At 44.2% G+C, this 22,658-nt stretch overlaps 1 protein-coding gene across 8 annotated transcripts in view; it reads right to left on the minus strand.

Annotated features, from left to right (window-relative positions):
- Window positions 1–22,439, minus strand: part of LOC147453501 (uncharacterized) — a 56,883-nt gene extending 34,444 nt beyond the window's left edge. For 2 of the 8 annotated variants that reach the window (XM_086515684.1, XM_086515683.1), the window contains exon 1: window positions 22,179–22,348. The gene's annotated coding sequence lies outside the window, so the exon portion shown is untranslated. Of the gene's footprint in view, window positions 1–21,610; window positions 22,061–22,178; window positions 22,349–22,396 lie in introns of those variants that run through there. The other 6 variants (XM_086515682.1, XM_086515678.1, XM_086515681.1 and 3 more) reach the window with 5 other exon arrangements.
- Between the last annotated feature and the right edge of the window lie 219 nt (window positions 22,440–22,658).

A 22,658-nucleotide genomic window follows, 5' to 3' on the forward strand; every position in this document is an offset into this window, starting at 1 on the left:
AAAGGCGAGGCTAAAGAAGATGAAGGGCAAGGAAAGGTTATTTCCCAAGCTCAGGATGCGTTACTATGGGCCTTTTTCAGTGCTTAACAAGATCAGTGATGTTGCTTATAGGCTGAAATTGCCTGACACTTGGAAGATTCATAATGTGTTTCACATGAGTCTTCTAAGACCCTTCGTGGGTGATGTGCCAAAAGATATGTCAGATGAGGATCGACCAGAAGTTGAGGAACTTGATGAGATCTTGGTTCCTGAGCAGATTTTGGCACATAAGGAAAGAAAAGTTAAGGGAAAAGTTGCACGACAGTATTTGGTGAACCCGACGGAAGTTCACGAACTATCCACCTACAGATACAAAGTGGATGGAAAAGTGTGAACTGCTAGAGTCACCGAATGTATTGCAACTTTACCTTGAGGCCTCTCGGTTAAGGGAAAAGTTGCACGACGGTATTTGGTGAAGTTCGGGAACTATCCACCTATGGATGCAAAGTGGATGGAAGAGTGTGAACTGCTAGAGTCATTGGATCTATTGCAACTTTACCTTTGGGTTACAACCTACGTATGCCCCAAATCAACATGTTCAAAAGCCGAGTGAAGATGAAGCTAGCACATCAAATGTACATACGGATTCAGTGCAATAGAAGTGTACATCGCTCTACAAGTGTTAAAGGTACAATGCTTACTTCTATGATAGATGACAATGACAAAAGTATGATGGTTTCATTGAGTCATTTGTATCGATATTTCATGACCTTTCTTGCGGATACATGTGATGATAAAAGGATGCTAACCACACTAAATCATCTATGGCATGTATATCTGGCATATATGGCATGAAATCGCAATCGAGGACGTTTGCGATTTCAAGAGGGAGGTATGTCACGAGGCTGTGACAACCACTAACTTTAGTTGCTAGTTTCTTTCCCTTGATTTTTATTTAATTTTTGGGACTCTTTTTGAAGTCACAAATGGCCGGACATTGTGTGGCTAGTGTGAAACAGCCGACGGCCAAGAGTTTCACCCACAGCAGTGAAGTGTAGGCTGCCACGAGATGGTCGGGCAGATCGGCACTGAGATCCAAGCGGTAAAAGGTTGGCTAGGCTCAGTTCAAAGTCATTTAGGCCCTATGCGACACTCATAAGTTGGTGGATACTAGGAAATTAACTCAAAAGAGGCAAACTGGACACATGGCCGTAGGAGAGCAACCTGCAGGCCACACACACTTCCAAAAGTGCTCATCCCAAGAGGGGGCACCAAAACTAAGAGAGGAGGCTGATTTTCTCATTGTGAACTATAGTGTGTGTGTGAGTAGTGGGTGCAGGTGATCATAGCTTTAATGGAAAGCTTTCCTTCTCCCTTGTCTCGTGTAGCATGACGATTTTCTCTCGCACATCTCTCTCTCCCCTCCACACATATGGTAATGCCCCACTAGTAGGGCTTCTCAGATGACCATGTACAGTTTTATGGGTTTTATACGCGTTTGCCAAGGCAAGAGCCTTCTGTACAGGAACCGGATTAGCTAATTGTTAATGCCCCCAGGTACGCACAATTTCATCGCGAACGATTGCAAAAATGAAAATTTTTCTCCCGTGAAAACTCGTCCGATTCAAAGGGGAACTGTCCCATAGCGTGCAGGAGCACTTGAGACATGCGTAGATGTGTTCGCTCCGCTCAAAACAATCCAAAACAGAAAATTACAGCCTATTGTGTTTTTCTACAAGTTTAGGGTTTCACACCTATTGTTAGCAGCGGCTAACACATGCTACACCAATTATGCACCAAGCTAGGGATGTGCTATGGATGTGCACAGTATTTCCTATTCACATTGTATAAGGTCTTGGGCTCATTTAGGAGTTCCAAATTGTATAAGCTAAAGGGCTCAACTTAATCCCATAGTAAAAAGGCTTGGAGGCCCTGCCTTTATAAGAAGCTCTTTTACCTCCTTACACCTATACTGCAAGTGGTCACCGAGGGAGCCTTGGGAAGGCCTTGGGATGCTTAAACAGGGCTTTGAAGTTTGGGCACCTGAGAGTGGCAAAATAGGGAATTACAGCATGCTGAAATTGACCTGCTACTCACCGAAAAGCTTCCAGAATGCAAGGGAAAGTGTCCTTGACACGTACCTTTGACCTACAGGGATTTTGTGCCATTATACTGGCAAAATTGGGTCAAAAACCTGCAATTACAGCCATGGACAGGTTTGGACAGCTTGGTGAGAGTTAGGTGAAAGCATACGGATCGTTTATTTGCAATAAGAATAAAGAAATACCGAAAGGGGCACCAATCTTTGGGGCCTACAGAGTGTCACTGTCTGCTTGGAAGCACTCCAGCTCCCAAGCCATGTTCCATTTGAAGTGTAATATCCAATCACAGGCTTATTCGTGAAGTTCCTCTGTGTCATAGAGTTTAACAGTGTAAAGATCGGGCGAAACCCTGTGAGACTACGAGCAGGTTTCAAGTTCTCTCAATTGAAGTAAAGTAGCCTTGTGTTTGTGCGAAGTACTAAATCTGAGTTTGAATCCTTAACCCTTCCGTTGCACGTAACAATCACAAAACGCTAGTGTTTTGAGGCATTTTTTTGTGGCAGCTCATAGCGCTTTTGGCTCCTTTCCGTGCCTTTAAAACGTTGTTAGACGGGGTGATCGGACGGCCTCTGTGAATTATTCGTGAAGTTCCTTTGTGTCATAAAGTTTAACAGTGTAAAGATCACGTGAAAGCTAAAGACTACCGCCCTCTAGCGAGACTATAGGCCGGTTTCAAGTTCTCTCAATTGAAGTAAAGTAGCCTTGTGTTTGTACAAGTACTAGATCTGAGTTAATATCCTTAAACCCTTCCGCTGCACATAATAATCACAAAATGCTAGCGTTTTGAAGCATTTTTTCGCGGCAGCTCATAGCGCTTTTGGCTCCCTTCTGTGCACTTTAAAACATTGTTAGACGGTGTGGTCGGACTATCTTTGTGTCGAGCATTTTAAAATGCTCAAGCCCTAGCCTCTCAAGGCCGCAGTGTTTTGAGACGCCAACAGCGCAAGGCATTTGTTAGGTCAGCATTTTGAAACGTTTTTCGATAGAGGGGCACCGGCCCGCATTACTAAACAAGGCTAGCTTGTGTGGGCGTTTTGAAAATTGCAACGGATTGGCTAGTTGACTTGGGAGCATCTTGAGAGGGCATCCAAGTTTGTCTTGAGCCCTAGAAGCTTTTTTTTACCCCTTGGGAAGGCAATGGAGAGCCTTTTGGTGCAACTTGAGGACACCTTTTGTAGTCTCTTTGGAGTGCAAGGAGGAAGTCTAAGGCTTGCTAAGGAACCCGGAAGACAGGACCCCCATGCTCGAGTATCGGCGACAGACTGACCAGCAACAACTATGCTCGTTGGAATTTGATCTTGTGGCTCTAGATTTCGTGAAAAGGCTTATGGGATACAATTGACAGCATGGAGGCGTGAACTAGGGATAGCAGCAATAAGTACACCCGACTTCAGGATGAGGAGTATCTCGGATCATGAGTTGATTGGGTGCAAGTAATGCAAAGGCGATGTCAAACATTGCGAAGTCTCTCACAAAGGTAATCTCTCCAGCAATACAAACCTTGAAAAATGCTAGTGGAATGTGGTCTAAGCTTGTTGGAATGTTTGATTAAGATTCTACGATGCAAGTGGTCATCCTCTGTCGCAAATTGATGACATGGCATGGCCTAAAGGACAAGAGCCCGGACAAAAGGGGCTTGAAAACACTCAAAAAGAAGCTGAAGAAGTTTAACCAACTTATGGAACCTATCCGAGTGGCCCAAGTTAAGGGGAACCAACCTAATAAGTTATACCAACTTATGGCACCTCGGCCGAAGGGCCTAAAACTTATTAAAAATAAAGCGTGGACCCAAATTGCATAAGAAATGTTGACGTGGCAACGTTGTGTAGCACGCTCGCATTTTCTACTAACTGCTGACTTGTACGGATGCTTGCGTTTTACGAAAGCTGCCAACAGCTCTAGCTTTTGGGATTGGGTTTTGGGGACTAGTGCTTTTCATGTAACTACTTTTATATTGGCCAAGGGCCTTTATAAGTGCGCCAGGGCCTCCTCTTCAAGCAGATTTGCTTGGGAGCACTACACAGAGAGAGAGAGAGAAAGAAAGAAAGAAAGAAAGATTTTTAACGTCTATGTCAGGCCGAAATCGGCCTATGAGACAAATCAAATGTACATGGTGTGTATGTCATCTGTCTATCGGAAAGACAAATGAAATGAAATGAAACAAAACTGATACAAAACTGAACTGAATGTAGGTAGTGGAGTATCTGAGGAGGGATGGAGTTCTATCTCTAGGGGTGTATGCAGAGAGAGAGAGAGAGAGAGAGAGAGAGAGAGGACCCTCTATCATTGTACTTGGTGAAGCATAATAATGAAGTAATACCGACGAGAGGCGCTAGTCTTTGGGGCCACTACATCTGGGCGTGGAACTCATCGTGCCGTGTAGTCTCTCTCACAGTTTTTATTCGGTTGTTTCACCTTCTCTCTAGTGTGTTGCACTAGATCTTTGGCTGGGGGTGTCCCAAATGGTTCTTCTTCTACGGAGGATCTGATCCCTTTACTTGCAGCACACATGGATTCAATCGACGAATCCCGCCAAGAGGAAAATATAGCACCCGATCGCTTGGGCGACAAAGAAACCACCGAGAATTCCAATAGGAGCCGACCCCTTTCCGAGGACTCGGAAGAGATGGAACTACGGGATTCCTAAGAGGACGTCACACCCTTCCAAAGGCATGATGCAGAAGTCCTCATGCCCATATCCTTGACAAATGGAACCGAAGTTTGCCTATTGCAGGTGTAATGGCAACATCCAGCTTTGATGCCACTAGAACTGCCTCTACTTGTGGTCCCATCTCTTTGGACGTAATCCCAAGTCGAGCCGCCAATTCAATCGAGATGAAGTTGGTCTTGGCTCCTCCGTCGAAGAAGATGAGGGCTTCTTGATCTCGTACTTTGCCCCATGCTCTGCAGAGCTCCGTACTTTCATCCATTTGTTTTGCCCCACAAAATCCGGTACCAATTCTGCCTTGGTCTTTCCTTTCTTTGCTCGCTCCTCGGCCGCTTGAAATTCTCTAGCTTGTTCTCAGCCTGATTCATTGAACGCTTTGTTGGGGCATTTGGCAAGCACATGCCCTTGTTTCCCGTATCCGTAACATTTGCCCTCTTTGTAGTAGTTGGCATGCTGCTCTGCTAACAATCAAGGGCTTGATGGTTTCTTTTTCTGTTGCTTTCCCTTCTTCCTGTTACCATTGGTCGGTTCTTGTCCCACCTGACTGCCACAAGTCTATTTGTAGGGTAGGTAAGTGTGCTATTTGGCATTTCCCATGAGATGTTGCATGGACTCGACCTTCTTTTGCAAATAATAACTCTGTATCTCTTTCGGGAGTCCACAACAAAACCGCTCAACTTGTTGCTTGAAGGTGATCTTCTTGAAGGAAGAAGTTGGTAGAAAAGTATCCCAAAATCTCTGGCAGTAAGTATCCAATGTGTCATCCTCAGATGATTCCAAGCGGTGATCACATCTTGTTCATATTCTTGAGTGAGCCATGAAAAGGTGAAAACTCGCTTGAATTTCAACCACTTAGTCGGTGCTTCCCTGCGTAACAGTAGGTAAATCACCATGTCTGGGCACTCCCTTTGAGATAAGACGCCGCTCTTCGTACTTTTGGAGTGCTCCGAGTAGCGCCCTCTTGAAAAAGCAATCAAACTCCTAGATAAAAGTGAGGGCTCTGTGGGTATCCTTAAAGCCTAAAAACGTATCAAACTTTAAAGCCTGCGCACCCACATTTCTTGCCCTTATCCTCAAGGTAGTCGTACCAGTTGGCTCGGTATAGATATTTTCTTTTCATCGTGTATATAGGCTCATCGGAATCTAAACTCTCAGAGGACGAGGAGTCCTCATCCGAACTGTTGAAATGCTTTCGAGATTTCCTGCGAGATCTGCTCTTCTTTGCCTTCTTCTTGCCTTTGTTGTTTTTCTAAGTCTTTTTTTGCTTCCTGTCTTTTTTGCTCTCGGACCATACTAGCGTTGTGGTCGATTACAATGCAAGGAAAGCGACATTGAAGAATGAAAAGGGTAGAGTTATAGTACTTGATGTAAAAGTAAAGGATGAGTCCATCCCACTTGTATCAGCTTCGACCATTTCAAAATTTATGAACTTCAGTCTCTTTGTTTACTCGATCTACTTGAACGAGTTAAATGACCATAAAACGTCAAATTTGTCTGACCTCAAGAAGGAACGACAAGATTTTCTACAAGCTCAAGCAGATTGTTTCTTTGAAGGCTTACCGGGAGAGTTACCTCCTCAACGACCCGAAGATCACACGATTGATTTGATTCCCGGTAGTACGCCACCGAACTGACTTACCAAGTTAGCAGGGCCCAGAATGAAGAAAATATGAACCAAGTAAAAGAGCTTCTGGAAGAGGGTTTAATTCAGCCCAGTACATCACCTTATTGTTCGCCAATGTTGCTGGTTACAAAGAAAGATAAATCTTGGAGAATGAGCATTGACTACAGAGCTCTCAATAAAATCACCATCAAGAACAGGTTTCCATTACCAAACATCGACAATATACTGGACACATTACAAAATTCTACATGCTTTAGCAGAATTCACCTAAAAAGTGGCTATCATGAGATCAGGATTGCTCTTGGAGATGTAAACAAGATTGCATTCAGGACATTCTTTGGAATGTACAAGTATTTGGTAATGCCTTCAATCTCACGAATGCTCCTGTAACGTTCAATAAGATGATGGTTAGGATTTTTAGGGAGTACCGGTCATTTGTGGGCACCTTTTTAGACGACATCATCGTATTCTTCAAGAGTGAAGCATAGCACACACACCATCTATTACAGGTTTTCCAAGCACTACGGCGACATCGATTGGTGATTAATTGGAAAAGGAGCGAGGTTTTCTTGCCCGAGATATGCTTTTTGGGACACATTGTCTCTGCGGAGGGTGTAAAGATGGACCAGGTTGAAACCATTAGAGATTGGCCAAATTTGAAAAAATGTACATAAAGTTTGTAGCCTTTTGGGCTAGTGTACGTATTACAAGCGGTTCATTCGAAAGTGGAGATTGCTTCTCTGTGGGGTTGCTTTTTCTTGGGGACCATCAAAGATTTCCGCATTCAAGACTCTAAAAGTAAAGTTGACGACTCATTCAATGTTGGTACTACCAGATTTGCAAAAGCCATTTGAGGTTTACTGCAATGCATGTGGTCGCAGTCTGGGAGCGGTCATAATGCAGGAGGGCCATGTTGTAGCTTACGAGAGTAGAATGTTTTCGCGACCAGAGCGGGCTGCACAAATTTGTGAAAAGGAGTTATTCGCGGTTACCCATGCTCTTACTCAGTGGCGCCATTTCCTACTCGGATTCGGAGCCGATTTTACAATGTTCACTCAATCACCAAAGTTTAAGATACTCCTTGTCTCAGAAACAGCTCTCGGACAAGCAGATGAGATGGGCAAATATTTTGTCGTAGTTTCATTTTCAGATCGTCCATGTTAAGGGAAAGAAGAACATGGTGGCGGACGCGTTGTCTCGCAAGCCACACATATCGGCTATTTCGGCGGTTCACCATCACAACTTCAAGGGTATGGTTGATCAGTGAATCTCCAAATAAGTGAATCTGTCACATGCATTCCAAATAAGTGGCTGCCCCTATACCTCCTCCAAACAACGAGGTGGGTGTGAATTCAAAGCAAGATGCATACCATCCATATCCTCGACAAGCAACGCATAAAGGGTGACAAATGAGACATATACAAGGGTGCATCTATAAAAATGAATCGGAAGGTTGAGCGCCAAGCGCCATCATTGTCCATAGACTCAAATCAAGGCCACCGTCAAGAAGACCAAACCCCTTAAGAATCTAAATATCTAGGGAGTCAACAACACATGGGAGGAAACACCAACTTCCCCGGATTCATGGCGGGAGTATCCACCTTCATTGGAATGGCGGGTCAAAAAAAATCCATGGTAAGGGCTTTTGAAACTAACTTGCCAGGGAACAATGGAGCCTTGTACAGGGTGATGCCAAGCATGCAAGGCAACTTCTTTGGTTCAATTTTCGGAGGAAAGCTGGGATACATAGAGCTGGTATGGCACCGTCATTTGGCTCTACCTTTGGAAGAGCAAGGAATATTCTACTACCACCCACTTATTATGATCAGCTTACACCATGGGGCGTCTAGAAAGATTACAAGAAAGGTAGACAGAGTGTCAAGTTTGACACCTTTCATAGTCCCAAGGATGAACAGAAGACCTTAGCCTTCATGCAACAGTTTGACAGATTTTTTTGGAAGGCTTCTCTATCTTGAGGCGGAATGCTCTTACTTGAAGGAGAATGCTTAGCAATGGTGGTTCACGCTCCTGCAAGGCAAAGCCCCGAAAACTTCGAGCAACTCTATGCATCCTTATGGTTATATACATATATCTAGATGCCCAAATTCACCTTTTAAGGAAAGTGCAGCTATAGATCCATGGTAGTCACCCATAAGACAATATAACCATCAACTTCATCATGCATAGCATCCCCATTAACATCATCAATACCCAATTGTGGGTGTAGAACTAGATACTAACATATGCTCCCAGCACAACACACGCTACATGCACATATGAGCAAACACAAAGTTCAATGTACTGAGTTTCTGTCATGACTCCGAAGATCAAGGGAAAACTCAGCCAGGATGAAGCCTCGCAATAGAAAAAAGCTTGGATGAAAGAATTAATGCAACAAAACAGATAGTTGATAGGACATAGGCACCTCTAAGAATAGGAAGAATTTCCACAATATCAACTAGTTGTAACTCCAACAAAAATTTCACAATGTGAAATCTGTACGTTGTCCGCTAATACGACTAAACATATACCTAGATGAATCCAAGAAGAGCCCAAATTTACCTATGAAAGAAAGTGCAACTGCCAACTATAGACTCATGGTAGTCACCCATAAAACAATATCACCATCAACTTCATCATGCATAGTATTGCCTAAATACTATGCACAGTATTGTCTAAATACTACAAGCTCCCCACTAACATTATTAGTGCCCAATCGTGGGTTAGAACTAGGTATTGACACCATCTTTTGAAACAGATGTTCTTTCAACAAGGAACGATTGAGGATACTTGTCAGGAATATAATCAAAAAAATTGGAAATTATCAGCCTGTAGCTTCTTTCCGGCCAGTTACAATGAAAGAGAAATTAAAAAAGTATTGTTGTGGGCTGCCTCAGGAGCTCAAATGTTAATGCTTGAAGCAAAACACAACCGTTCAAATAATGGCTCGTGCCCAAGACAGGTGTTGGGTACAATCTCCTTGTGGAAAAGATAACTTTGGCAAGAAAAAAAACCAAAGAGCAGTCAAAGAACAAGGAGCAGTAGCAGAAGCAAGACACCAAGCAGACTTCAAAGTTCAGAAATACCAAGGAGAGAGAGAGAGAGAGTGGTTCACGAAAGGCAAGAATTTCACATGTGGAGAGGTGGGATACAAATTTGTAGCGTGCCCTACTCGAGAGACTAGAGACTAGCTAGGGACTTCCAAGGCTATTGAGCAGTGAAAGGGAAAGAAAGTCAAAAACTACAGTAGCAGAGACAAAGGAAAAGACCTATTAAATGTTAAGTTCTATGGCTAGTCAGTCTCAGTTGCACTTGCATCAGCAGTTTCAAAGTTAATAAAAATATGTGCCAAGATACAACAAGAACTCTTTTCGATAATGTTCTTTTAACAAAGAAGCCACTTTTGGTGAAAGCAACAAAGGTATATTACTAAAGGATTCTTAGTTTGTTTTGAAAAGAAGGATCACAATAGATGCAGTAATTGGTTTTCATATACTTAGTGGTGATACACTTGGATAGTATCTGTAAGAGCGGAAAAATTTAAGACGGTAGAGATTCTCGGTTTGTTTGGAAAGAAGAATCACGACAGATCCAGTATCTGGTCTTGAGATACTTAGTGGTGATAGTTGGATATGTCAGGTGCAGCGGAAGTGTTCTAAGGATCTAGATCGGATCTAGTACTCCATACACAAACACAAGGTTACTTCACTTTACTTGAAAGAACTAAACTGAATTGAATGACAAAGAGACACACACACACACACACACAGAGAGAGAGAGAGAGAGAGAGAGAGAGAGAGAGAGAGAGAGAGAAAGAGACGACACGGTATGTCAGGTCCCAACCACCCTCAAGGGCCCCCTTGCTTTGTCGCCAGAGAAAGTACTTGCTCTATTACTTGCACAATGTTGATACAATGATGCTAAATGCTGAGATGCTGATGGGTATTTGATGCAAATGCTTGGTATAACTGAATACTGAAGGGTACTACGGGTACTTGGTACTTGGTATTGTGGGTTCTTGGTACTTGGTACTACAGGGTCAATGACGACGAGGCTCTGGGCTGGTCTGCTATCGCCAAGAGTGGCGATATCTGAAACTGAAAATCGCTGGTGCTGCTAATGGTTGAGGGTTGAGTCGGTGATGAGGCTAAGGGTTGAAATCGACGGCGAGGGTAGGGCTGAACGCTGGCTGAAAAACGCTGATGTAGCTGGCTGGAAAACGATTGGTACTGTTGGTCCTTGAGAGGCTTTGCTTCTCTGATCCTCTGCCGTCTACTAGTGCCAAGGGGCTTCATTTATAGGTCTTTTAGCCATTTGCCCTACCTACTTTTAATAAATGTCATGTCAAAGTCACTTATTAATAAATGACTGAAGTGATTGTTCATATGCTTATATGCTTGAGTGACTTAACTGTGCAAGTGAGGGTATGCAACTATGACAGGCCTGGACATGCACCTCCTGCTAGAGGCTCACAAGGGTGCCATGCTAGGTCCTAAGCTAAGGCTGACGCTACACTATAGCAAAAGCTTATCCACGTAGCGCAATTGCAATGCGCACGTGACATCCCCCCTGTTAAAGGTGAAGCACAACAGCCGCACTTCTATCTATACTTCTGATGATGAATGCTTATGATGCTCGTGGATGCATAAGCCGATGGAAACTCCTCCAAACTTGTGGATACAGTGGATGTAGGTACTGTTGCGATGTAAACACCGACCATACGAGTTGCTAGGTAGCCTTACTACAATCGCAGAATACCAGCCTTGATGCTGACTCTGCCTTGCAAGCAAGTACGACCACTCAAATAGTCCTGTCGTGAAAACATTGCGGGTGAAGATGAAGATAAGGGTGCTCGAAGGTATTTCCAAGGGTTCCATGTCGACGGAAGTGGATGCACGCTACATGCGAATGCGAATGCAGAAGAGAGTTAGGGTTCTTTTCTCCACCTCCTTGCATATCCGCATAGGAGGCAAGCAAATCTTATACTCAAGATCTGGATTTTCGTATATCCGATGTCGATTGTTAGGTGCAGCGGAATGATTGTTTGCGCTTTGCTCAAGATGAGTGCTCCGAACTGTGCTCAAGGATTCCTTTTGTTCTTATGGAAGGTAGAGCCTTCCGTTCTTAATGAGAGAATGCTATGATTACAAAGTGAATGAACACTGTGCGTGCAAGTGTATGAGACTGAGAGATAGAGAGAGAAGAGAGATACGACACCAGAGACGTTGTAAAACCCTCCTCCGAAGGCCCCACTCTTGTCGGCGAGAGTGGTCTACTTATGATTGCACAATCTGGTACAAATGGTATGCATGAGACTGATGCAAGTCTAGGCTATGTCGACAATGACGACGGTGATGGCGAAGTCGACTTAAGGGCTGAAATCTGCAATCTTTCTACTACTGTCCAAAAACGCTATGGGCTGAAATCTGCAAATCTTCTATTTGCTGAATTCTGACTCTATGTCAATGACGACGTCGATGGCGACGATGCGACGACCATAGTTACATGGGACGGCGGGTCGGGGTCGGGAACGGGGTCGGGAACGGGGTTGGGACGGCAAAAGTCAGGAAACGGGGACGGGGGTCGGAACGGCAAAAAAAAAAAGAGAGTTTTTTTGGCATTTTTTGACCTACACACATGCCACACACATAGAGCATCACTTTGACCATAAATTTACACTAAATAGACCAAAGAACACGAGTCATATAGGCTGAAATGTGCTAATAAAACATCGATGATCGATGGATACAAAATGAGAAGTGCATGCCACAAGGGCTCAAGAGTCAAAAAGCCTAAAGGACTTAGGACAAGCCTGAGGCCTCAAGGATAACAAAAAGTACAAAGGGCTATGTAGTAGGTAGAGTCGTAGACTCAAGAGTCTAGACTCGAGAGTCTAGACTCGAGAGTCTAGACTCGAGAGTCTAGACTCGAGAGTCGAGTGATCAATGATCATCAAACTCAAGAAGTGCTCGCCTGCTGAATCTCCACATCGTCGTCGTAGTCGAGGTCGTCAGCAACGTATGAGGGCTCCGGCTCGGGAGGCTCGCATTGAGGCTCGAAATCCTCCTCTAGCTCCTCCAAAAGAGTATCGGCCATAGATGGATTCTCTTGTGCCATCTCCCACTCAGTGAAAGGATCCGCCTTGTGTGTGATGCTCTTGGCAAGCATGCGCAAGTTAGCGCTCACAAACAACAAATCATTGGCCCTCTGAACGCCAAGGCGATTCCTCTTCTTAGAGGCAATGTGGCTGTACACACTCCATAGTTGCTCCAAGCAACTAGTGGTACATGCTTGGCTAAGGACACGAACAGCCAAGCGCTGCAAATGTGGGCCATCTCCTCCATAGTCCTCCCACCACAAAACCGAGCCAATCTTGTTGCGATCAAGCTGTGCATCTACACATCCATAGGAGCCCTTCTTTTGCCTGTAGTTGAGTAGCTCGTCTCTAATCTTGCGCCTAATGTCACTGCTAGGCTCAAGGCGCTCCAATGCAAGCCGCCATCCTTTGCTCACCTCCTTGTCGGTCTCTTGACGCCTTCCTTGAAACTCAGGGTCAAGCACATAAGCTGCCGCATGAAGTGGAGAGTAGTATCCATTCCACCTCGACTCACACAAGCCATGAATCTCCGCATACTGAACAGGGTCAGGCACAAGCTTCTCAAGTGCCTCTATCATCCGATCCATGGCTTCGTAGACTTTGCCAATGCATGGCTGCAAGCCATCCACCACTCGAAGTAGGTGTAGAATAGGCTTGACCATGGCGTCAAGAGTCTTCACCTCCTCCCACCAAGCGGCGTCGTCGGCCCATTCTCGGCATTTCAATCCTACTGCTGATGTAGACTCCGGCATGGCCTGGAACTCATCACTGAGAAAGAGGCCCCTTAAGGCTCCGCCACATGTAGACAAGCGGCCTAGCATAAGCCAATTGAATGCAAATCTTGTCTCTGAATATTTGAGCAAAGACAACTGGCTCCTCTTTGAGAATTCATGGCGCACTTTTTGATGGTTGAGCACAAAGGAGACAATTCGAGAGGCGTCACCAATGGTGGGTGAAATCCATGACAAGTTCCCTATGTCCTTGAGGAGGTTATTGAGGCAATGCGCCATGCAAAATGTGACATGGATGCTGGGATACATGCCCTCAATGATAGCTCCGGCTGCCCTATTTGACGCCTCTCCATCTGCAACCATACAAAGGACATTCTCCGGGCCGGTGATCTCTATGGTGCTTGTCCACTCCGCAGCAAGCATCTCGGCGGCCTTGCCACTATCGGATGCATCATGTGACTCCACAAAGTACATCTCCCCCCGAGAGTAGGCCACCACCCCGTGGATGGACCGCTTGCGGGTGTCGCTCCATCCATCTACAAGAAGAGAGACGCCATTGGTCTCCCACAAATCCTTTGTTGCTTGGGCCGCTTGCTCCACGGCAAGCTTCTCTTTGTCAAGAAGGGTGGTGCGAAGCCTCTCCGATGAAGGTGGCACATAAGAGGAGCCATATTCCCCTATTTTCGTAACCATGGTTCGAAAGTACGGAGACCTATCCACACAAAATAGAGCATGTTGCGTTAGTATGGAGAGTCGAGAAATTATAACCCATTATGAATACAAAATGGAAGATTGCAATGTGCATATGCCAAGGGAAACTCACCGCGAAGCATGGAAGGCAATGTGGTCGTGGAAGAAGAATCGGGCAACCGACCTATCTACCTCTTCCTTCAATTTAGGATTCCAATTTTCGTTGAGAGTGGTTTGGCGATGCGGAAGGGAAGAGGACGGTGTAGATCCATGGCTCTTGAAGGTTCGAGAGATGTCGTCAAGGTTGGCTTCCCTTTGCTCTCGCGGTGTCGCTGTGGCGGAGGGATCAACGGCAACAAAACGGCCCCTCTTGGCCGCTTCCGCAACCTCATACACCGTGAGTTTCTCAAGAAGATCCAACCTCTTCTCGGGAGCTACATGAGGGCAAAACTTCACCTCGTGACCGGGTTCATGAAGAAGATGGGCTCGCACTTTGTTTGAACCACCCGATCTCTTGTATGGACATAGCTTGCACGTCCATGGTCTTGCACCGCCACCTTTGCCACGCGAGCTAAAGTCGGCTTTATCCCACCACGACCACGTTTGCATGGCGGGCCTCCTTCGAGAAGAAGCGGCTTGAGAAGTGGAGTTGGCTTGAGATGACTGTATGGAAAGCACAGTTCTATGCAGCTTCTTGGTTACAGCGATTCAGATTGGGCTGGTGATTTTAACACACGACATTCCAATACAGAGAGAGAGACTACAGAGATCTCGTACACAAGCTCTGTGTCTTCTCCTTCTCCATCTTCTTCCTACTCTGAGTTGCTGTCTTCCTTATGTTTCCTGTTTCATCATCTTCAACAATTGGTATCAGAGCAAGGTGATTTCCAGAGCCTCTACTTGCGTTTTCGCGTCCGCGCACGCAATCGCAGTTTTCAGGCAGTTTTCGGAAAATTTGCTCGTGGGAGCATCCTCGACGTTCCGGGAGTATTCTAAGCAAGCGACCTGGGGTTTTACCCCCCTTTCGAAGCCGTTCGAGCCCTCAGAATTTTGTTCTGAGCAGCGTAGCAGAAGTTACTTTTCGGAGGCGTTTAGATCAAGAGGGTGTGCTTTTTGACAGATTTTCTTCAGGTAAACAGTTCTTTTGGGAAGCAGCTTGTCTTAGCTTTGTGCTGAGATTTTGTGTAGAGTTTTGCTTGGATTGGAGAGGAGATTTGTGAATCTCTTGGAGGTTCTTTTGCTCTCTTGTGTGCATCTACAGTATGGCTCAATCTACGGAGAAAGAGATTTTTGGTGCGTTTACATCCGAAGACAAATTGGATGGTACCAACTATTCTCTTTGGTCTTTTATGGCCAAAAATGTTTTGGTTGGTAAAGGATTGTGGGATTATGTATCTGGAGATGAAGTTCGTCCAGATAGCATTGCACCTGCCACGCCTGGTCGTGGTGCAGCTGTTGGTGCAGGACCCTCACAAGTCACTCCAGAGCAAAAGAGATGGGATACTAAAGATGCACAGGCTATGGCTGTGATTGCCTTAACCATAAAGAGGACAATCACACCACATATCAGATCTTGCAGAACTTCTGAGGATGCTTGGAACACTCTGCAAGCTATGTTTGGAGGAAGAAACGCTGCCAGAATAGAGTTTTTGAAGAAACAACTTGACAAAATACAGATGGACGAAGGTGACGATATTGTCGAGCATCTTACAAAAATCAGGGATCTTAAAGAGCAATTGCTTAGAATTGATGAAGTGATTCCAGAGAAGGACTTGGTTTCCAAAACACTCAATTCACTACCACCATCTTATTTGACTTTTCAGACTTCTTTGACTCTGTCTTTGCGAGCTAATCCTGACCCTCTTCATTTTGAAGAGTTAGTGGCTTTGCTATTGCAGGAGGATCAATCACGTAAGAACAAGTCTTTACAGGTGGATGGTATGGATCATGCTCTTGTTGTACAGAACAAAAACAGGGGTAAAGAGAGTGCTCATCACTCCAAGTCTAGTGCAGGACAATCTTCTGAGAAGTCTAAAGGTGATTACGACAAGTCCAAGAAGAAAGGTAAATGTCACTACTGCAAGAAACCTGGTCACTACATTAGTGAGTGTAAAAAGCGAATTGCTAAAGAAAAGAAGAAAGAGTCAAGTTTGGTTGTTTCAGCTTCTGGTGATTCTTCTACAGCTAAAGAAGAGTCTGCAAACTTTGTGCAGGATTCTTATGCTTTCGTAGTATGTTCAGATTTTTCTGCTTACAGTGTTGACAAGACACAAATGATTTGGTACTTTGATAGTGGTGCATCCAGGCATATTACTTCAAGGAAGGATTTGTTTTGTTCATTGGATGCAGCTCCAGCAGGAAAGAAGGTGACATGTGCAAATAATGCTTCTTATCCAATCAAAGGCGTTGGTAAGATTTTGATTACCATTTCAGATGGTTCAGATTTATGCTTGCCAGATGTCTTATATGTTCCAGGGATCAAGAAGAATTTGTTGTCTGTATCCTCTCTTGCAAAAAATGGTCTTCGGGTCATTTTTGAGGATGACAGATGTGTTGTACGAGATCGAGAGAATGGTTATTCTCTTATCACTACAGGTACGCTGGAAAATGGACTATTTGTGCTAGATCGTTATGAAAAGCAGATTCAGGTATGTATTGCAGAAACAAAGACTCAGGCCATGCAGGATGCTGAGTTGTGGCATGCTAGATTTGGGCATGTTAGTTATGGCAGTTTGATGACTTTACAACGTCATAATATGGTGCATGATTTGTCTTTATTGGAGATGCCACCAAGACATGTATGTGAAGGTTGCGTTCTTGGAAAGATGCACAGATTTGCATTTTCGCAAGATGGTTCAGTTAGAGCGACAAGAAAGTTGCAACTTGTACACAGTGATGTATGTGGTCCTATGAGGACGCCATCTATAGGAAACAGCCTTTATTTTGTGACCTTCATTGATGACTTTTCCAGGTTTTGTTGGGTGTATCCACTCAAAGCAAAGTCAGATGTGTTTGCAGTTTTTCAACATTATGTCTCCATGGTTGAAAATGAAACAGGTTGCAAAGTACAGACTCTTCGTACCGATCGAGCAGGTGAATACATGTCAGGTGCATTTAAGGATTTTTTGGGAAAGAAAGGCATTAAACACCAATGCACTATGCCATACACACCACAACAGAATGGTGTTGCAGAAAGGAAGAACAGGTCTTTAATGGAGACGGCTAGATGTATGCTCAAGGCTAAGAGTTTGCCTCATAAGCTATGGATGGAGGCAGTTGCTTGTGCAGCACATGTTTTGAACAGGTGTCCTACTCGTGCCTTGAAGACCATTACTGCATATGAAGCTTGGTATGACAAAAAACCTTCAGTCAGTTATCTTCGTGTTTTTGGTTGTCTTGCTTATGCTCACATCCCTCAGCAGTTACGTGGAAAGCTTGATGATAAGGCAATCAAATGTATATTTGTGGGGTACAGTAGTGGAAGTAAAGGTTATAGACTTTACAATCCTGCTACAAACAAGATTTTTGAAAGTCGTGATATAATTTTTGCAGAAACTACTGCTCAACCTATGGTTGCTTTTGATGTACCTCATATGCAGACACATGATGTATTTGAAGGTTTGCTTCCTTCTTTTGTGGAGAATCAAGAATCACAACAGGTTGATAATCTTGATCAATCTTTTGATCAGCATGTGACACCTCATGATGTAGAGGAAATTGTGCGTGAAGAGCAAGAAGTTCTCAGGGAAGAAAGAACCTTGCCTAAATGGGTTCAGAAAACTTTGCAGGATAGCAAGTTGGATGCACCGTTGCCACGAAAAACACGTGCTGGTACTACTTTTGGCAGAGAGCAAGTAGATTTGGCTTGCTTTAGCACTCTTTGTGATGCAAATGAGCCTGATTCATTTGAACAAGCTTTAGAGTGTGTTCAGTGGAAAGATGCTATGCAGCAAGAAATTGATTCTATTCATAAGAATCATACATGGGATCTAGTGGACTTGCCTACAAGTAAAAAGCCTATTGGTACAAAGTGGGTTTTTAAGGTAAAAAGGAAACAAGATGGTACTGTTGACAGGTACAAAGCAAGGCTTGTGGCAAAAGGCTATGCGCAACAGAAAGGCATAGATTATGATGAAACCTTTGCTCCTACTTCTCGTGCATCCACAGTTAGATCACTAGTTGCAATTGCTGCTCATCATGGTTGAAAAGTGCATCAGTTGGATATCAAAACTGCTTTTTTGAATGGTGATTTGCAGGAAGAAGTTTATGTAAGTCAACCAAGTGGTTTTGTTGTAAAAGGTCAAGAGCAAAAGGTATGTAGATTGCGTAAAGCTTTGTATGGTCTCAAACAGGCTCCAAGAGCATGGTATGAGAAGATACATACTTATTTGATTGGCCAGGGATTTCAAAATAGTCCAACAGAAAGTACTTTGTATGTCAAAAAGAGAGATGGAGTTCTCATTATGCTAACACTTTATGTGGATGATATGCTTCTTACAGGCAATAATGCAAATGAAATTGAAGCGTTTAAAGATGCTTTGAGACAAACCTTTGAGATGTCTGATCTTGGTTTGCTACATTATTACTTGGGTATTCAGTTTGTGCAATCAGAGGATGGCATATACATGTTGCAGGCAAAATATTTGCATAAAATTTTGGACAAGTTTGGTATGCAAAATTGTAAGCCAATCTCTACACCCGTAGAAACTGGATCAAAGTTGAGCATGCACGATGCTGGAGAACCTTTTGATGTACATACTTATGCAGCAGCGGTTGGTTGCTTGATATATTTGGCAGGCAACACTCGTCCAGACATTCAATTTGGGGTTTCACAAGCAAGCAGATTTATGCACAGCCCAGGTATGCATCATTGGCAAGCTGTGAAGCGCATACTTCGTTACCTTTCAGGTACCCCTAATCTTGCCATGTTCTTTCCAAGGGGGGATATGTATGGAAAGCACAGTTCTATGCAGCTTCTTGGTTACAGCGATTCAGATTGGGCTGGTGATTTTAACACACGACATTCCAATACAGAGAGAGAGACTACAGAGATCTCGTACACAAGCTCTGTGTCTTCTCCTTCTCCATCTTCTTCCTACTCTGAGTTGCTGTCTTCCTTCTGTTTCCTGTTTCATCATCTTCAACAATGACATGATGGTGGAGAGACTCGAGAGAGTAGAGCTTCGAAGTTAGAAGGGTTAGAGGAGAGCTTGTGTGGAGAGAGAGTAAAGGAGAGCTTCAAAGTGGGTAGAAGAGGGAGAGGAGAGCTTCAAAGTTCAAACTTGAGCCTTGAGCTTGAGGGAAATGGAATGAGCTTGAGCCTTGAGCTTGAGGGAAATGGAATGAGCATTGAGCATTGAGACTATGAGTATTAAGAGGCCCAAGGGAGCCTTTTATAGCCTCCCAAGGGCCAAGGCTTAAAAAATATGGCAGTTGGGGCTGCACAGAGCCGTTGCAAACGGTCAAAAACGGTCACTTTTTTGAATCCGACCCCTGCCGTCCCCGTCCGGTCCGTCCGACCCCGGTCCGTCCCCCCTGCGACCCGCCCGTCCGGCCCGTTTTCCGTCCGTCCCTTGGCGTTCCCAGCCGTTCCCCGGCCCTAGGGCCCGTCCCCCCCCGTCCCCTGTAACTATGGCGACGACGACACGCTGAAAACGCAGATGTTGAAATCTGCATTTTCCGGGCTGAAACTGTAAACCTTGCAGAAACTGACTTTGCGGCGAGGAACTATTGCGCGAAAGTGAGATCTACGAGGTTCGGGACTTGATCTGGGAAGTCTAACTGCTGAAAACTGAAAACGCTGGTCCTAGGGCTGATTCTGTCGTGATAGATCTGCAAAACGCTGAGGTTGCTGGCAGATGCAGAAACGCTAGGGTTGAAAATGGTGTTTCTATCGTCGAGGTTCTACAAATGCAAAAACGCTAGGCTGATCTGCTATGATCTTGTCGCCAGGGATCTGCAAGGGCAAAACGCTGGCTAATCTGCTGTGTCTTGTCCAAAAACGCTAGCCAAGCTGCTGAAGAGCAAAAACGCTAGAAGCCTTTGGGGTCCTGCTTGAGAAGGTGCCTGTTGAGTGATGCTCCTGCTACCTCTTCTGCCAAAAAGTGCTAACTTGGGTTTGCTTATATATTAATTTAGCAAAATTGCCCTACCTACTTTTGTTGGAAAGTCACTTAAAAATAATAAGTGAAAATACCAAAAATAGGAAAAATAGGCTAAATGCACTGGAAAATTCCCCTAACTGATTCTAATGGATCTGATGGGAATACTGATGATCATGCTGTGTGCAACCAGAGGATATGCATCTATACTAAGTGACTGGGCATGCACAGTCTACGAATAGATTCACAAAAAGTGCCAGATCACTTCTAATCTAAACTGACTGGACTGATTGAACCCTGATCATGTTGTAGCTTGTCCACGGACACATAGGGTTGGATGTGTCACATGACATTGATCTTCATTCAAAGACATAGCGATGAAGACATGTGCGCGCTCGATGCGCGATGAACTAAGGTGGGAGTCGCTAATAAGTCCGAGGTCGGGACACGAAGATTCTTTCAAGAAAAAAAAACTGGGAGAGATTCCTTGGGTTCTTGGTTCTTGGTTTTGCTTGGGTTCATTAGGTTCTTCCCTTGAGTTCGCGAAGCCGAAGCACGCACAAAGCTCTGATACCAATGTCAGGTGCAACGGAAGTGTTTAAGGATTTAGCTCGGATCTAGTACTCCGCACACAAACACAAGGTTACTTCACTTCACTTGAAAGAACTAAATTGAACAAGATGAAAGAGAGACGCAAAGAGAGAGAGAGAGAGAGAACGAGACGACAGGGCATGTCGGGACCACCCTCAAGGGTCCCCTTGCTCTGTTGCTAGAGCAAGTACTTGCTTTATTACTTGCACAATGCTGATACAATGATGCTAAATGTTGAGATGATAATGGGTACTTTATGTAGATGCTTGGTACTACTGAGATATTGAAGGGTATTGCTGATACTTGGTACTATGGGTTCTTGGTACTTGGTAGCGGGGTCAACGACGACAACGAGGCTCTGGGCTGATTTGCTATCGCCGAGAGGGGCGATGGCTGAAACTGAAAATCGTTGGTGCTGCAAATAGCTAAGGGTTGAGTCGGTGATGAGGCGAAGGGCTGAAATCAATGGCGAGGGTAGGGCTGAATGGTGGCTAAAAAACGTTGATGCTACTAAGTGAAAAACGTTGATGCAAGGCTGCAAAAATGTTGTTGGTCCTAGAGAGGCTTTGCTTCTTTGATCCTCTGTCTTCTACCTCTACCGGTGCCAAGGGGCTTCATTTATAGGTCTTTTAGCCATTTGCCCTACTACTTTTAATAAATGTCATGTCAAAGTCACTTATTAATAAATGATTTAAGTGACTATTCATATGCCTATATGCTTAAGTGACTTAACTGTGCAAGTGAGGGTATGCAACTATGACCGGCCTGGACATGCACGTCTTGCTAGAGGCTCACAAGGATGTCATGATAGGTCCTAAGCTAAGATTAACGCTAGACTATAGCAAGAGCTTGTGCACGTAGCGCAATTGCAATGCGCACTTGACAGGCTAGGTATCTGCATTAACAAGAAAAGTTAAAATGGTAGATCTTTATAAATTATTTGAAGGTGGACATAGAGTCACTTGGTGATCCAAAATAATTTAGATAGAATGGAGGGTGAATCGATAGTCAAGTTTGGGATCTGTACCTTGAGACCTTTGGTTTCAAGCTTCCAAGGAAAAAGCTTAGTGATGTCGTTTCAACAATTGATTTGATGCAATGCCTGTGACATAGTGGGAAGCACTCCACCCCCTTGTCAACAAATTGACCAATGTTTGGACATGGTAGTCATGGTTGTGTTCTTTAGCACACACAAGATACTAAGCTTATAGTACCCTATTGTGAGACTTTCATGAAAGGCGTATGTCTGCTATCTATGGCTAACTAGTCCATTGGAACGTCTAGATGAGTTTGATGTGATGTCTACCTATGGTGAGACTTCCATGAAAGGTGTATGTCTGCAACATATTATCTATGGCTAACTAGTCCATTGGAACGTCTCGATGAGTTTGATGTGATGTCTACCTATGGTGTGATGGCTAGCGATTGACCTTTGGATGAGTCTACCGCAAGATGTTGCACCAAGAGGAAAATTTAGGCTATCATTCTCAGGATCAGGAAAACTCGTAAGAAATCACGTTGAGAGAGAGAGAGAGAGAGAGAGAGAGAGAGAGAGAAGAAATAACAAAACTAAAACGAATCAAGAACTGATTTACCTTATTTGCGCTACTTAAACAAAGGTAACCGCAATGTGTGTGTGTGTGTGTGCGCGCGCGCGCGCGTGTGTGTGTGTGTGAGAGAGAGAGAGTTTGGCAAGGCAGTCAGCGTGGTGATCAAAGCAACAAAAATGTGTTGGCTTCCACCGTGCATGCGTGCATTACATATGCGCGCGCGCGCGCGAGAGAAAGAGAGAGAGAGAGAGAGAGAGTGCAACCTGGTTACCGCCGAGATAAGAACGAGGCAAAGTCGTTTCCGTTGATGGCCATTTTGAACATATGATTATAACCCATGTATAATCAATATATTTATCATATAATCATCATCTATATTATATTTATATTTTTACTATATATATATATATAATGGAGCTTAAATTTTTCAAGAAAAGAGAGGGCCTCCACATGTCACTTATTGTTTCACTTCAAAAAAAATCTTACAAAACATCTAATTTAAAATATAAAATATTTTTAAAAAAA

Source organism: Adiantum capillus-veneris, chromosome 7 (genome assembly GCF_014529385.1).
Source record: "Adiantum capillus-veneris isolate H3 chromosome 7, ASM1452938v2, whole genome shotgun sequence".
Taxonomy (NCBI): domain Eukaryota; kingdom Viridiplantae; phylum Streptophyta; class Polypodiopsida; order Polypodiales; family Pteridaceae; genus Adiantum; species Adiantum capillus-veneris.